We start from the raw sequence: 15,390 nt of genomic DNA, 5'->3' as shown, positions 1-15,390 counted from the left end.
CGTCTCATGTCTAAATCTCCCGAGTTTGATTCTCCTTGGTGACGATTTTTCTATTTTTTTTCTACTTTGTATTTGTACAATTTTTTATACAGCTTTTTTTTCTCTTCTTTCTATTTATGTAACTATTTTATTCTTTTTCTGTTTATGCAGGGTAATGTGTATATTTTATTTTACTTTGCTTTAGATTTTTTGAAATATAATTTTTATTTGTTTTATTTACACCACTAATGATGCTAATTTTAATTCTTTATCATTTCATAATTATTTTCTTCCATTATTATACTCATAATAAATAAAATTAAAAATAATCATTGTATTCTATTAGTTACTATATAATCCACTTAGTTTTTGGGATGACGTGGCAGGAGGTGTTTCATAAAAATAATCCAAAGTTCATACTCTTTGGGGACGGATGGAGTATTTCACGTCAACGTCACATGAGTGTAGTTTCATTAACTGATCGCCATATAATCATCGGAAAAATAATATTAAAATAATAATTTAATTCACTTAATATTAAACATATAAATTAACTAAAATTATGATTTTGAATAATCATAACGTGAAACGTCACAACAAAACCATGGGCCCAAAAGGCCCAACATTAAGTGGATCAACTATACAATTAGGGTTTCTTCTACAACTATTTATATCTCATATTTTTCCCTATCCTCCCACCATGTAGAAATGTAGAAATCGTTTTGATTACAGCTCTTTCTTTTTCCATTTGACCGTGATTGAAATTTGGAGAATGTCATGCACCACTCTGATCTAGTGATGATAATTTCTCAACCCATACAATTTCTGAGTCATAAAATTGTTCCTCTATTTTCATTTCGAATTAGTTTTCAGATCTATTTCGTCTGTTATTAATTCATTCTAGTGATTTGGAGCCAAATGATGCGATCTTCTTTTGAAAGGAAGTTCAAACCATGATGCGGACCGTACATCAGCTCAAAGCTTCTGTGGATAAATTTTGGTCTCTGATGGTTCCTTCTTCTCCAATCGGTTTGCATTTAATTCGAATTTGGTTTTGCGACGTTTTATTGAAAATTGGGGCGAATAACTCTCCATGTTCGTATAACTCAATATGATTCGTCGCTAGAACAAGCTTGGACTCTGTCGAGATTTTCGGCCTCGCCGGGGATTTCCGGAGCTGAGCGTTGTCATATCCTGTCGCCTTGTGGAGCGGGTTGCCGCCATTACCTCTTGGGACTGGCCATGAGAAAAACATTCATTTTCGGTATCTTAAATTTGATTTATTGATTGCCTGTGATGAAATCAGTTTTCAAAGAACACCATCTTTCGGGACTGAGATTTCCCTTGATGATATTCTGCAATTCTGAGGCTATTTTAAAATAATATTTTGATTATATTTAATTTTCTGGTTACTTTGCTTCTGATTGTTAACAGGTAAAGTCGAAGTCGCATAACTCTATTTATTACTGTACGATTCTATTGTGATTAAAAATAGAATTTGTATAAACTCTTATTTGATTACTTCTTCTATTCTCTCATAGTTGAATGTGAAATATTTTATGTTGAATCTATTAAATAAATAGATAAAAAAAAGTAAGAAAGGAAAAAATATAGAGAGAATAAAGTAAAAAGTGAATAAAAGAGTGAATTTAAATTAAGTTATCTAAAATCAGCGAATTTCTAAAAATAGACAGATATTTTACCTTTCCGGCATTCTGCAATTTTGAGTTTATTTTAAAAACATTTTTTCATTTTATTTAAATTTCTTATTTTGTTATTAGGGTTAAGGGTCTTATTAGCTAGATGCATTGTTTTAATAGTCCCGACAATTTAAGCTAATTGTCCTACGATTAATCATCTTTTATTGAATGATATTTTCGGATTGCTTGGTTAAAAACTTCAAATTGTGTTCATATATATTGAATTAAATTAATTCATCCAAATAATTCTATAATAATCATCTAGTGCAATCAAAGAGGATTACATAATTGGGTGCGATATGTTTCGGATAGAGATTTTTGAGATTGAAAATTTGCAATGTGAATTTTCAGCTAACCAAGTGTTATATTGTGTTGAACGTTTTTATTAGGGTGAGAGATTTTGAATAATCTTTGACTACGGATGTTGTAATTTAAAATAAAGTGAACTATATAAATGAATATGAACTTTTAAGTTTGAACAAATATCATAGACAGTTTCTAAACTTATGGGTAATCCCGTTCATGATATTTTTCTCTATTTGACCTATTTTGCCTTAGAAAATACTATTTATTTATTTTAATTCTTTAAACATTATAAATACTATATCCTCATTCACTTTTCACACACTTTCACACAATACTCTCCACTCTACTATCTTTCTCTTCTCCTTTTCACTTTCACAAGAATGGATCCTAGGCAATTCCCAAACCCAAATAGTGTCGACGATGATATGCCGATGTTTGGTGGAGGTGGCGCCCGTTGGCCCGGCCTCGAAGACTACCGGGTCGAGACTCCTGGATTTGTAGGGTTCACTTTCGTATCTGACTTTGAGTTTGATCTGTTCTTCAACACCGACGCATATCGGGTTAAGGACATGGAGCCCAGTTGTGGGCAACCTCATGCCCCTGAGCCGCCGAAGAGGAAGAAGAAGATGACACGGAAGGAAAAAGCGCCATCTGTCCCACTTCCACTCCCATCCAACGAGCCCAACAAAGAGTACGCTGTGGGGCGTATTGACTACGAGATGGAGGAGTACATGAAGGTGGCTCAGTGTTGGGTCGATATATCGGAGGATTCGATAAACTCCAACAGCTAGACTTCGGGCTGGATGTGGGATCGCATTGAGGCATGTTACAACTCAGTTTCATCGAGTTGGGCGTACAAGCGGACCAAGGATCAGTCGTGTAAGTGTTGGGATCGGCTCAAGGTCCACGTCAACAACTTCAGTTATATCTACACGAAGAACAAGGACGGAAGGGGCAACGGTGAGAGCATGGAGGATAAGTCGATGGCCGAGTACCAGTCGCAGTACAGGCAGTTCAAGTTCTACAATGTTTAGTTGATCTTGAAGGACAAGGCGAAGTTCGATGGAGGGATACCTGTTGCATCCTCAGCTACGAAGCGAACGAAGAACACCGCCACTGGCGGTTACAAGAGCAACGACCCATCTCCTGTGGATCTGAACGTTGAGTCGGAAGGGAGTTTCGGCACACCTACGCCTACTTTTAGAAGTCCCATTGGCACCAAGACTGCTAAAGCCCTGGCCAAAAGGAAGGCGAAGGCGGCCGCGTTTGGATAGGCTCCCCGCAGGCTGCTCCTCTTCCGTCTACCCAGCTCGTGGCCTCAGCGCTCGAGGAGTTCGGTGGTTTTCACGAGGTGTGCGAGCATATGTTTATACTTGACGCACAAAATAGCCTTCATCAGGAAATCGATCTAGAAAAACAACGGAGGACTGAGAAGATGATAAAGAATTTGTGCCAGATGTTAAATTTAGATCATGATTTTGGATTTTACATGGTTTTAGAGGGTATTTTTACTTAGTTTTTGATCATATATTGTGTACTTTGAGACATGGTTATAGCTATTTCTCTATGATATTGGTATTTTGACCATTTGTGAAGAATGTGTAGAAAAAGTGTCGAAAACGAGCTTAAACGGCGAAAGGAAGAATCCGGGATGGAAAAGGGCGAAATTGCCGAACACAGCTGGCGAGCCGCCATCTCCGCACCTTACCAACTTGGCGACTCGCCAGGACATCGGCTTAGAATCGCCGTAAGCACCTGGCGAGTTGCCAGCTTCGATGCTCAACGAACCTGGCGACCCGCCAGGTTCGGCCGACGATGCTAATGAAGGAAATTCGAGCCCTAATTTATATAATATGCACGGGACACCTCCTGCATCATTCTACATGCCTCCTACCCCAAAAATCCCAGTTTTTCACCTAGAAAGAAGAGAAGAACAAGTAGAGGACGAGTATTCATCGCAAGATTGAACACGAGGCCTCCAATCCGCCCAATCCAATTCTAGGAGTTCATATTTTAGTTTTGCCTTTGTTCAAACAATGTTTTTGAATATTTCTTTGACTTTTGTGATGAACATGAGTAGTTAAACCCTCCGTAGAGTTCTAGGGGGATACAATGATTCTTATGTTTAATTGATTTCCTTTTTCTATGCCTTGACTCATGTGGTTATTTGACTTTTCTTGTGCTTATACATTTATTTGACTGATCACCTTATAAATGCATATGAATTTTACTACAATACTCGGAAGATGAGTAGTTTAATTTGAAAGAAGAGAAGTTGACGTCTTTGCCACTATAATCGGGAGATTTGAGCCTTTGAATGAAGCTAAGTATCTTAGGAGCTTTTAGGAGTTGTTGCGTTTGTTTTAGGAAGGACACTTCGATTCTAGGTAACAATCTACAAATTGTATGCTTCGGGAGAAGATATTTTTTACTTTAGTGATAGCTTAATAACCCTTGAGACCCTTTGTTGGCATAGTTTGGAAATTAGTTGAGCATAGGATAGTTGTTATCGATCCCGTAGGATTCTACCTTCCCAATTATTGATCTACATCCGTTACCTTTCTCTTGCTTTTATTTGTCTAAATTGTTTTTATTTGCTTTAGTTATTGTTTATGCTTTGCTTTCAAGTAGATTTAGAAAACTAAAACTTTCTGATTCTTCTTGATAGTAGTTAAGATTGGTTCGTGGTACTTAGGTTATCACTCATTGTCTATGTGGATACGATACTCTTGCTTACTATTTGCTACAGTAGCCTCGTACACTTGTACGTATATTTGTGTTTAAAATAAGTTGAGTCAGATGGCTAGTTGGGTTTTTATTAGATTAGTAATTTAGTTTAGTAATGTACTCCCTCCGTCCCTCTGTAGTAGAGGCGTTTCATTTTCAGCACTCGTTTTGAAAAAATAATAATAAATAATTAAAATAGAGAAAATGTAAAATAAGAGAAAGAATAATATAGTGAAGACTCTTAACTATATTATTCTCCTTTTTACTTTACTTTCTCTCCACTTTAACTATTTATTATAATTTTTCCAAAACGAGTGCTCAAAATGAAATGCCTCTACTACAGAGGGACGAAGAGAGTTGTTTTTTAGCTAAGTATGATGTAGTTTTTTTAATTAAGTAATGTAGTTTTTTTAAATTTGTAGTGTTTAATATAATATATTTTGGTGTTTTAGTAATTAAAAACAAAAATAAAAAACAATAATATTAAAAATTAAATGTAAATTGAGTGCAATTGATAGGGCGAACACTAGAGCGAAACCATTATAGAAAGATGTGGCGGACTAAAAATTGCTGACGTGGCAATAACTAGGACGCTCACTAGGACATCCATTGTGGATGCTATATATAGTGAGTGAAAATTTGAATAAAAATAGTCCATGCATTTTTAAAATCTAAAAATGATCTCCATGCTTTTGGAGACATTTTTAGTAGAAAAATAGGTCAGAGTGAAAAAGTACCATATGTGACATTACCCCATAAGTTCTTGGACTGTCCATAATATTTGAAAAATGCATGGAGTATTTTTATTCAGATTTAAAAATTCACTCACTCTTAAAATATGGATATCATAATATCAAAATTATAGGTTTATGGATAAAAGGATAGATAGTTCGCACACACTCGATTATTCTACAACTTACTTAGGTCAAACATATCATTAAAATTTTATAGAAATATATTCTATAGGAGTAATTAAGTTTGAGAAAAAAGGAATGCATATTTGAAAATTGTACTACTTCGTATTAGGTAATATGTACTACATAGTATTAGGTAATATATATGTACATCAGTACATGTTGACCTCGAATTTAGGAGTATAACATCGCCTTTGAAAATTCAATGCATTTAAATAAAAGTAAAGTATTTTATATTAATTTATACGTATTGACTCAAGTCAAATAAAAAATTTAATCCAAATTTAACTAATCCTACTAAGTTTTAAAGAAACGGACATTAAAACCAATAATATGCATAGCAATAAATTAATAATTTTAATTAAAAATAATTTATTAGTATTTAAAAATCCAAATTTTGAATTTAATTTTATAAAATTAAATCTAATATCGAAATAAAAAATAAAGTGAAGGATGGCAAAGAGAAGAAGAAGATAATTTTGAAATAATATTAGATTTAGTACATCATTGAAATAATATCAAAACAATTAAAATATAAAAAGACGAAATTGTCCAAATACTCAAAAGGGCATTTTCGGATAAAAAAGTAGCCAAAAGGACCAATTTCAAAATAAACCTTTAGACCAGGGATGTCTGGCGATATTTTTAAAGTCCAGGGACTATGGGCGAGATAAACCCATAGTCCACAGACCGTTTTTGTAGTTCACTCTTTATTAAATGATATTTTCGGATTGGTCAATGGGATCCAAATGCACAAATCTATCTTTTGAGTTCATATATATTGAACTAGTTGGTTAAAAACTTCAAATTGAGTTCATATATATTGAATTAATTCAATAAATGATATTTTCGGATTGGTCAATGGGATCCAAATGCACAAATCTATCTTTTGAGTTCATATATATTGAACTAGTTGGTTAAAAACTTCAAATTGAGTTCATATATATTGAATTAATTCATCCAAATAATTCTGTAATAATCATGTAGTCCTATCAAAGAGGATTACATAGTTGAGCGCGACATGTTTAGGATATTGACTTTGAGATAGAAAATTTGAAATGTGATTTTTCAGCCAACCAAGTGTAATCGAGTTGAATGTTTTATTAAGGTGACAGATTTTGAATATAATTTTTTACTATGGATGTCGTTATTCAAAATAGAGTGAAGTACATAAATAATATGAATTTTTAAATTTGAACAAAAATAACTCATGATTTTTTCCATTCATGATATTTTTCACTATTTGACCTATTTTCAATCGAAAATGCCCCCAAGTATCTCTAGTGTTGGGTACAATATTATCCTATAATTTGAGCATATGAAATGATATTTTTATTTTTTCAACCTTTTTATGTCAAATCCTCTCTTTCTTTTCTTCTCTAAAATTTTTAGAAAGTAGTAAAAAATAAAAATAAAAAGTACTCCCTCCATCCCATAATAATTGTCACTCTTATTATGAGTACGAATTTTAAGAAATGTAAAAAAAAGTTGGTTGGAAAAGTTAATGGAATGTGAGACTCACTTTTTATATTGGTTTTAAAATAAAACGGGAGTGAAGTGAGTTAGTGGAATGTGAGACCTACTTATCATTTATGGTAAAAATGAAGTGTGACAATTATTGTGGGACAGATGAAAATGGAAAAGAGTGACAATTATTGTGGGACGGAGAGAGTACTATTATGAATTCTTAAATATATTAATGATAAAATTAAAATTATACTTTAATTGAAAAAATTAATCCGTCTCTCTCTCTTTCAATTTTGTTTACGTTCTTTATTACTTCCTCTTTTCCTTAAATTTTGTCAAACTTTGATCGGGCACAGGTTTTATGAAAAGTAATGGAAAGTAGGTTGAAAAAGTTAGTGGGAAGTGGATCCTACTTTTATATACTATTAATATTATAATGAAATGTGAGTGAAATGAGTTAGTGAAATATGTGGTCCACTACAAAAAATGTTAAAAAGTGAGATGTGACAAATTTTATGGGACGAACGAAAATGGAAAAATGTGACAAAATTTAAGGAATGGAGAAGTATTTTTATATAATTATTATTTTTATAACTAAGGTACAATATATGTATTTTGTTATTAACTATCTCGTTTAGTTACAAGTCATTTAAATAATTAATTTATAATATTACAAAAAGTAATAGAACCACAAATCAAAATGAATTTCACTGCAAGTCATTTTGATAACTAAATTTATAATTTTAATTTTTATAACTAATACTATATTTAAGAATTTCATTGTTTTTATTTTAATTTTTCACTTTCTATAATTGTAATAGAATGAGATAGAAAGAGTATTTAACACAAATTGATTGAAAAATAAAGTGAAAAATGGAGTATCATCTTAGGTACCCCAACTAGAAGAAAGTGTACTCAATACTAGAGAATATTTTTTTTCAGTATCCAATACCTCAATTTTATGAAAGTCTAAAAATGATCTTTATGCCTTTGAAGACATTTTTAGTAGAAAAATAGGTCATAGAGTGAAAAAGTACCATATATGTGACATTACCCCTTATAGCGCGTTTGGTTGTTAGGTTTTGGTCAGATTATAATTTTTAACTGCAATATACATAGTGTTTGGTTAATAAATCTTTCTTTTCCATTGCCCATGTTTAAAGTGATAGGCCCGCACTATTCATTTAATATTCGACGTGGTAGAATCGCGATTTTTTGGGTGTTTATAACCCGACATTGATCTGCGTGCCGGATTAACACCCCCTTTCCCCAAATTGCCCATTCTCATTATTGCAATTCGAAATTGGTCAAGCAGCTCAAGGTGCGAAACCTCTTCCACACACGGGAAGAAAGTGGTTGTCCTCTTCACCCGGCGCCGGAAGTTTATGCACAAGGGCTCGATTTAGCCTGCGCAAGGTAATTTCGTTATCTAAATCTGTTTTGTGCAGATTTGTCGCCGTTTTTGTTGGATCTTACCCCAATTGCATAGCCTCATAATTTTATTTCTAATTTGGCGACGCAGCACAAAGTTAAAGCCGCCTCTCAAGGATCTCGCTTAGCAGAAGATATTGGTTGTCCTTAGTACTCGTCGGCGGAATTTCATTAGAAGAGAATCGATTTAGATCGCTGAAGGTAATGTCGTCCTTTTGCAACCATATTATGCAAATCTGCAGACGTTTTAGTTTGATTTTTATGAGTAATCGTTTGGATCTAGTTTTTAAAAAGTATCAGGTGCTTCTATGTGTCTCCTTTTAGTGTGAATCCCTTTTTATTTTGCGCATAGTACTTTTGATTTCTGTTGATGAGCTTTTCAATTAGTCTATGTGCTCTCTCGGTACAAATGTGTCGAATACTCCATGGGCTTTTCTGCAGAGTTTGTTGTAATGGGTAGACAATTAAATTGGTAATTTCTTGTTTGTGACCATCAATATGATTATAGCTGTTCAGATCTACTATACATGTGGTGTGACGATAATTTCTTTGGTTATTCCAATGTCTTATTCTGAAACTTTTGTTGGTGTAGTGGTCTGATCCTGCTGCTACTATTACCATCTGTGGTAATGGCTCGTCCGTTTCGTTTTTCCAAAGTCGTGTACCTCATGGTAGAAGAGATAATGCATCTCTTACATATGCACACACTTATCCTGTTGCACGTATATCTGAAAAGAATTGCATGTTGCGGTCCGCGTAATAGGCAGAATCTAATTAGGTATTCACATAAAGATACGATGCCCCAACAAGTAAGACATATGAATAGACTCACAAAAATTAGTGACATAGATTGTTTCGTGAACTTACGCATGGATAGGAATGCATTTGGTCTTTTATGTATCCTGTTAAGAGACGTTGGTGGGCTGCGAGATGGAAGATATGTATTACTAGAGGAACAAGTAGCTATTTTTCTAAGTATCCTAGCTCACCACAAGAAAATTCGTCCTTCTGGTTTTGATTTTAAGCGGTCCGGGGAAACAATATCGCATTACGTCCATCTTGTGCTGAAGGCAGTTCTTAGACCTCATACCATTCTCTTGCCACAACCTGATCCTGTAACGAACACTTGTGTTTATCATCGGTGGAAACATTTTAAGGTAATGAACTCTGTGACCCAATACACATAACATTTTAAGGTAATGAACACACCATTGTCTTTGATACTTGTCATTTTTTTCAAAATTGATTATTCTTTCTTTATAAGTACATCACCATCCTGACCGATTGTGGTATTTTTAGGAAATTACTTTCTATGCGATAATGGATACGCAAATTGTGAAGGATTCCTAACGCCGTTCAAAAATGTTCGTTACCATTTGAAGGAATGGGGCGTCGGTACCCAAAGACCCCAAAATGCTCGTAAATTGTTTAACTTAAGGCATAGTAAAGCTCGTAACATTATCAGCGAGCTTTTGCAGTTCTTAAAATGAGATGGGGCATTCTGCGAAGTGCTAGTTTCTATCCGATCAAGATCCAAATTCGGATGATAATGGCTTTCTTCTTACTCCACAATTTTATTCGTGATGAGATGACGAACGACCCAATAGAACAGGAAATTGCAGGTGACATACAGATTGGCGTTGTAGATGATGTTGATGGTGAAATTGAATATGTTGATCAAGTAGAGACAACAAATGTTTGGACTCAAATGAGGGAAGATTTGGCTAACTCAATGTGGAACAATGTATGTATTGCCATGTAGTTCAGATATAAATGTGCTATAAAATTTGCTTTCTTTTTGATCTGTATTGTGCTAATTAAGCCAAGTTTAACACACTCTGATCTTTTATCCGTTGTTTGTTATTTACAGCCTCCTAATGTCGATGACAATAACCGACAGTGACATGATACCCGAGTGTGTTTGTGGTCGAGGCAAGATGAAGTTGTTACGTGCTGGGAAAGATGCCAAACACTGCGGTAGGTGGTTTTACAAGTGTCTGACTGATGCAAACCACTCGGGGTCTTTCTTGTGGTGTGACGACTATCATAGTAGGATTGGTGATGACACGCAACCCGACTACGTCTTGAACCAAACGTACCGCCCTACAAAGACAGTGCGCAACACCGATGATGAGAAGAATAAAAGGAGAGCTAGCAGTGGACACGTTTGTGGAGTTTGTGGCCGATGCCAAGCTGAAATTAGAATGGACTTTGTGTTGGTTTTCATGGGTTTGGTATTGTTATTGTTGGGGGTTGTTTTAGGGAAACTATTCTAGTTTTCACTTGGACTTATATTTAAATTTGAATTGTAGGATGCCCTCACTGCATAAACATATTGACGGTGGTTTTTGTATTTAACCTATTTAACTATTTTGCAAGACATATCAATGTTGTGGTGTTGTTTATGCATTTCTTACCAGGGCTGTTGTTCTGCCTTCGATTGTAGAATATTTCAACTGATTTTTTACAGCATATAGCTTTGTTTATGCAGTATTCCATTGATTGAGTTCAATGGTAGTGGGTAAAGCATTGAATGTGAACTCCTTTTGGGTCAGTATTTTGGCCTAGCATTGGAGAGGTTTGAGGTCATTATGTTTACATGGCAATTGAAGAAAGTGGATTGGACATGAACCAACCCAACACATGCGGCATTACTCATTAGCTAGGTGAATGCTAGTGGAAAAATTTAATTAGTGTATCCCTTATATATCACACTATCAATGAACATCAATGCATTCATGAAACTACCCTTTGCATTCGGCACACCTCAATTTAATTGGGTGGTTGTATGTCAAAAATCTTAAATACTTGTACTTGTGTATCTCCAATAGGCAGCAGCTTATATATACGACCAGCATGTATACTCCAGACCATTCACCAGCCAAAATTTGCTTTCAACTCCCCTCTTTTGAAAAAAATGTCAGACAACATACCCAACCAAAACACATTTCTCTACGCGTCAATCTGGACGCACGAGATGGACTCGGTCCTGCTCGGTACAATGATAAGGTTGAAACTTTCCGCAGGTTGCGAGGGCTCTTTTTTTTTTCCAGCCACTTCATCGCCGAGGCCAAGATTGCGATCAAAAAGCAGCTTGGTCTTGTATTTGAGTGGTACGACATTGTGGATCATCTGCATTTTCCGGAGAAGCGATATAACACTTTTAATGAGATCGTAGCGTTGGAGGGGACCTACTGGAACGCGGCGACCAACATCGTAATTGTTGCCGCCCCCAATTGGCCGCAAGTGCTTGAGGTAAGTACATCATGACATATTTCGACGTATGTTTTAAGGTGTTTTGTTCTTATGTATCCTTTGGTTTTGTTGAAGCGAAACCCACTTCTCGGAGCTTGTTACCGATGTGGCGACCCCGCATACAATCAACTCAACGAGCTGTTCGGACTGAAAGCCGTCAAAGAGGAGTAAGAGAACACAGTGATCGTGCTGAGTGACTCTCAAACTCAAGAACTGGTGTACGCTGGGAAAGAAATGAAGGCCCCCCCGGATGTTGACTATGGAGAGGTGAGTAGCAACCAGCCCTTCTCATTTTCCAGGCGCAAACTCATGTTTGGCGAAGGCAGCCTTCTGGACCGGGAGTCGACCAACAAGAAGGTTGTCTGCTACTATGGGGCCGACGCTAAAGGAAAGCTAGAAAGGAAGGTCGAGGAAGAAAGTTCTCGTGTTTTGCCTCGACTGTTGCCACCAAACAATCCCACGTTGGCCTACTCATGTGCATCGAACAGTCCAAGGATGTATTGGAGGGTGCTATGGAAGCCCCACATATAAATGGGGGTAACAAGTGCATGGCCTCATTTGGAAAGGCACCACTATATTTAACCATGTGTCTTCATTATCGGATCTTAAGTTAGTTTATCCGCTATATTATTTTGCCAATATTTTTAGCTAATCTCGAAGGCCAAGGTTCTTGCATATGAAAAACAATTTTCATTGTATCAAAAGGCTGTTTTTGCGGCTATTATAATTAATGAATTTAAGCTATTATGCATTATCACCATTGGTGGAGTTGCATTGCAGTATCTGCACATCATCATATTGAGCTACTAACATTGGTTCAAATCATATATAAATATTTTAGTGGTTGATAGGTGTATATGCTCCAAACTTTTATAGCTAATGGGGAAAAGAATTTATAAAGACCCATGCTGTAATTTGCAATGGTTTACATCAATGGACGACCATACTTGCACTCGGAGAGACACTATGAAGAGAAATAAGAAGTAGAATCATTGCATCATTCCCATTCAAGCTGTTGTTCGATACTGCAATAAAGGAGCTGTAAAGCATATCATTCACAAAAATTAAAGAGAGACCAAATAAGAAAACGCAAGGTACTGAAGTTAGATAGTCATAATTCAACACGGACGCTTAAGTTTAATAGGTCTTAGCGTCGACCTTAATTACATTACCAAAACAACATCCTGAAGCAGCCACACAAAAACCAACAATACGGTTTGGGATACAAAACGGTTATCTTACTACACCACCGGTTAATATAGGCCGAAATTGTCCAAAAGAGCATAATATTCATAAGACAAAAAGGCGGTGATGCAGAGCCAGCTAGATGCAACCCTTTTTCTCCAGGACACGCTTCGCATATCCGACCTTCGAAGCATCAGGGAGTCCTGTAAAGATCTCAAGCCGGGAGTTCTCTTTACCAATGATGTCGCACAGATCATACCTTTTATTCTCGCTCAGCTCTGATATGTTGCCCAAATGACGAAAGATCTCTGCCCTTGCTTTACCCAAATCCATCTCGTACCCAATGCATGATGCCAAAGTCTCCAAACGAGCATTGGTCTCCTCGTGCAGCTGTCACACCCGCATTTTCTAAGATAGAAAACACGGTTGATCGCGACTAGGGGAGGATTAAAGAAGCGGGGAAGAAGGGGGAAAACAACACAACTCAACCATAGCCCGAAACAAATAGGAATAGCTCGAATAAAATCAGAGTATCTCAACAATCAACAACTCAAAAATGAATACTATCTCAACGATACAAGAACTCAAAAGAAGAACAACGACTTAGCGGAAGCATTTGAGAGAAGGAATATGCCACGTGTGAAGACATGACACATTCTATACACTTAAATTTCTTCAACGGTCTTGCTCAACACCCACCGCACCCGTCACGCTCAACCTGCACATTTTAAAAAAAGAAATGCAGGGCTGAGTACTTGATGCACTCAGTGGACTCATGCCGAAAACATTTATAAAAAGTATTTATCATGCCACCATTGAGTGACCTTGGGGTTTTAACTTTAGAAATCGCCCAAGACACTAAAATCATTTCCATTGTAAAAACTCGTGACTGCGCAGTCATTTTCCCATAGATGTCTACCATATCTGATCCATTGATGACAAAGAATGTGGCCACATTCTAAGTCACTGAACCGGCCGACCCAAAAGACGGCTCACGATCCCCTCTGTGTACACTACTAGCCTGAGTAGGGACTCACTCCCTAGACAGACCCGAATTCGATTATCTATAGATGGCAAAAGCCACATCAGATAGGTTCCATAGAATAAAACAAAACACGGCATGAAAAATATTCATATCATTTCCACATAAAAATATACTTAGGGCATTGCCCATATTTAAAAAGAAAGCCCACCTCAAGTTCTTAATCCGAAATTATTTCCTTTCCCTTAATATATCACGTCTCGATTGCAAGGAATCACATTTAGCATTTAAATAACGCATAAATCAACACAACAAGTCAAGCCAAAAATAAGATGCATGCATTTTAAGGCTTCGATTATTTTTATTTATATGATTAGATTTTTCTCCAATTAGAAGCTTAAGTATTTCGATTAATTCCGAGCGTTCACGTCCCCAGCAATTTGGTAAAAAGATATCTCAATCCATGATGATTTAATTAACTCCATAACCCAAAACAAAACATCCACTCTAATTAGGCCAAAGATCAAATTCCATAATCAAATTCCAAAGATATTAAAAAGGATTTCATAAGAATACAAATTATACTCCCAATTTTCATCATACTACACGTTTATTCCATCAACTCGATTTTAAATCGAGCTCTAAATATTAAAGCAATAAAGAAATCAAATATATCTCTAAATACTACACGTGATATCTCAAATATGTTTCATTATTTGTAATCATTGCATTGACTTAAATGAGTTATTATGCCTAAAACAAATTAATGCCACGAATAAATTCGCGGCTGTCGGAGGATCTATTATCTTTGAATATATATATAAATACACGTGTTCCTAGTATATGTACATAAATAAGCAATAGTTTGTTTAGGAATTTAGATATGAGCACTACTTACAATATGTTAATTTATAAACACTTGTATAATTAGTTTTACTAACTATGAGATATATATATATAGAAGTTGTATGCATAGATACGTGTAAGATTTTAGCAACTCTCAGCATGATTTATTCGTCGGCTCCCTTTCTCCCTCAACTCTCTCTCTCTCTACTGTAAATCTCAAACAATGAACACACCAAAAAATTCCAAAACTAAAATCAGAGAAACTCAAATTCCTTCCTACCTCTCTCACACAATTTGCGCCGCCGCTGCCTCGTGTAATTCTCCATCATCATAGCTATTGTCCGTCATGAGCAGCCGCAACAGCCGCTGCTACGGTCCTCCGCTGTTCGGCACATCTCTATCGCCCCGTTCTAAACCACACCGTCGTCCTCGCTATGTTGCCAGCCAATTCCAGAATCCTCTGCGCTGAATGTGGCGGGGAATGATCCTCGTTTTCTTGTTGTCCCTCGCTGCTGGAACTTCTGTCGTCCCTCTCTCTCCCTCACGTTTTGTTTCTTGGAATTTTGAGAGAATGGTTTAAATTGTGGAATTGATTGGA

General features: G+C 36.0%; 1 long non-coding RNA gene and 2 other non-coding genes across 3 annotated transcripts; all 3 read left to right on the top strand.

The window, feature by feature from the left end:
* The first annotated feature begins 728 nt into the window (after positions 1-728).
* LOC121758130 lies at positions 729-812 on the top strand. Its single transcript, XR_006041343.1, has one exon. It is a non-coding gene; the product is annotated as a small nucleolar RNA Z221/R21b (small nucleolar RNA).
* Positions 813-1,266: 454 nt separating this feature from the next.
* On the top strand, positions 1,267-1,351 carry LOC121757942. Its single transcript, XR_006041267.1, has one exon. It is a non-coding gene; the product is annotated as a small nucleolar RNA SNORD96 family (small nucleolar RNA).
* Positions 1,352-8,272: 6,921 nt separating this feature from the next.
* On the top strand, positions 8,273-10,929 carry LOC121810986. Its single transcript, XR_006052492.1, has 3 exons — positions 8,273-8,509; positions 8,616-10,268; positions 10,395-10,929. It is a non-coding gene; the product is annotated as an uncharacterized LOC121810986 (long non-coding RNA).
* Positions 10,930-15,390: the final 4,461 nt, after the last annotated feature.

The sequence above is a fragment of the Salvia splendens genome, chromosome 1, assembly GCF_004379255.2.
Source record: "Salvia splendens isolate huo1 chromosome 1, SspV2, whole genome shotgun sequence".
In the NCBI taxonomy this organism is placed as follows: Eukaryota; Viridiplantae; Streptophyta; class Magnoliopsida; order Lamiales; family Lamiaceae; genus Salvia; species Salvia splendens.
This window is presented reverse-complemented; position numbering and strand designations above follow the sequence as displayed.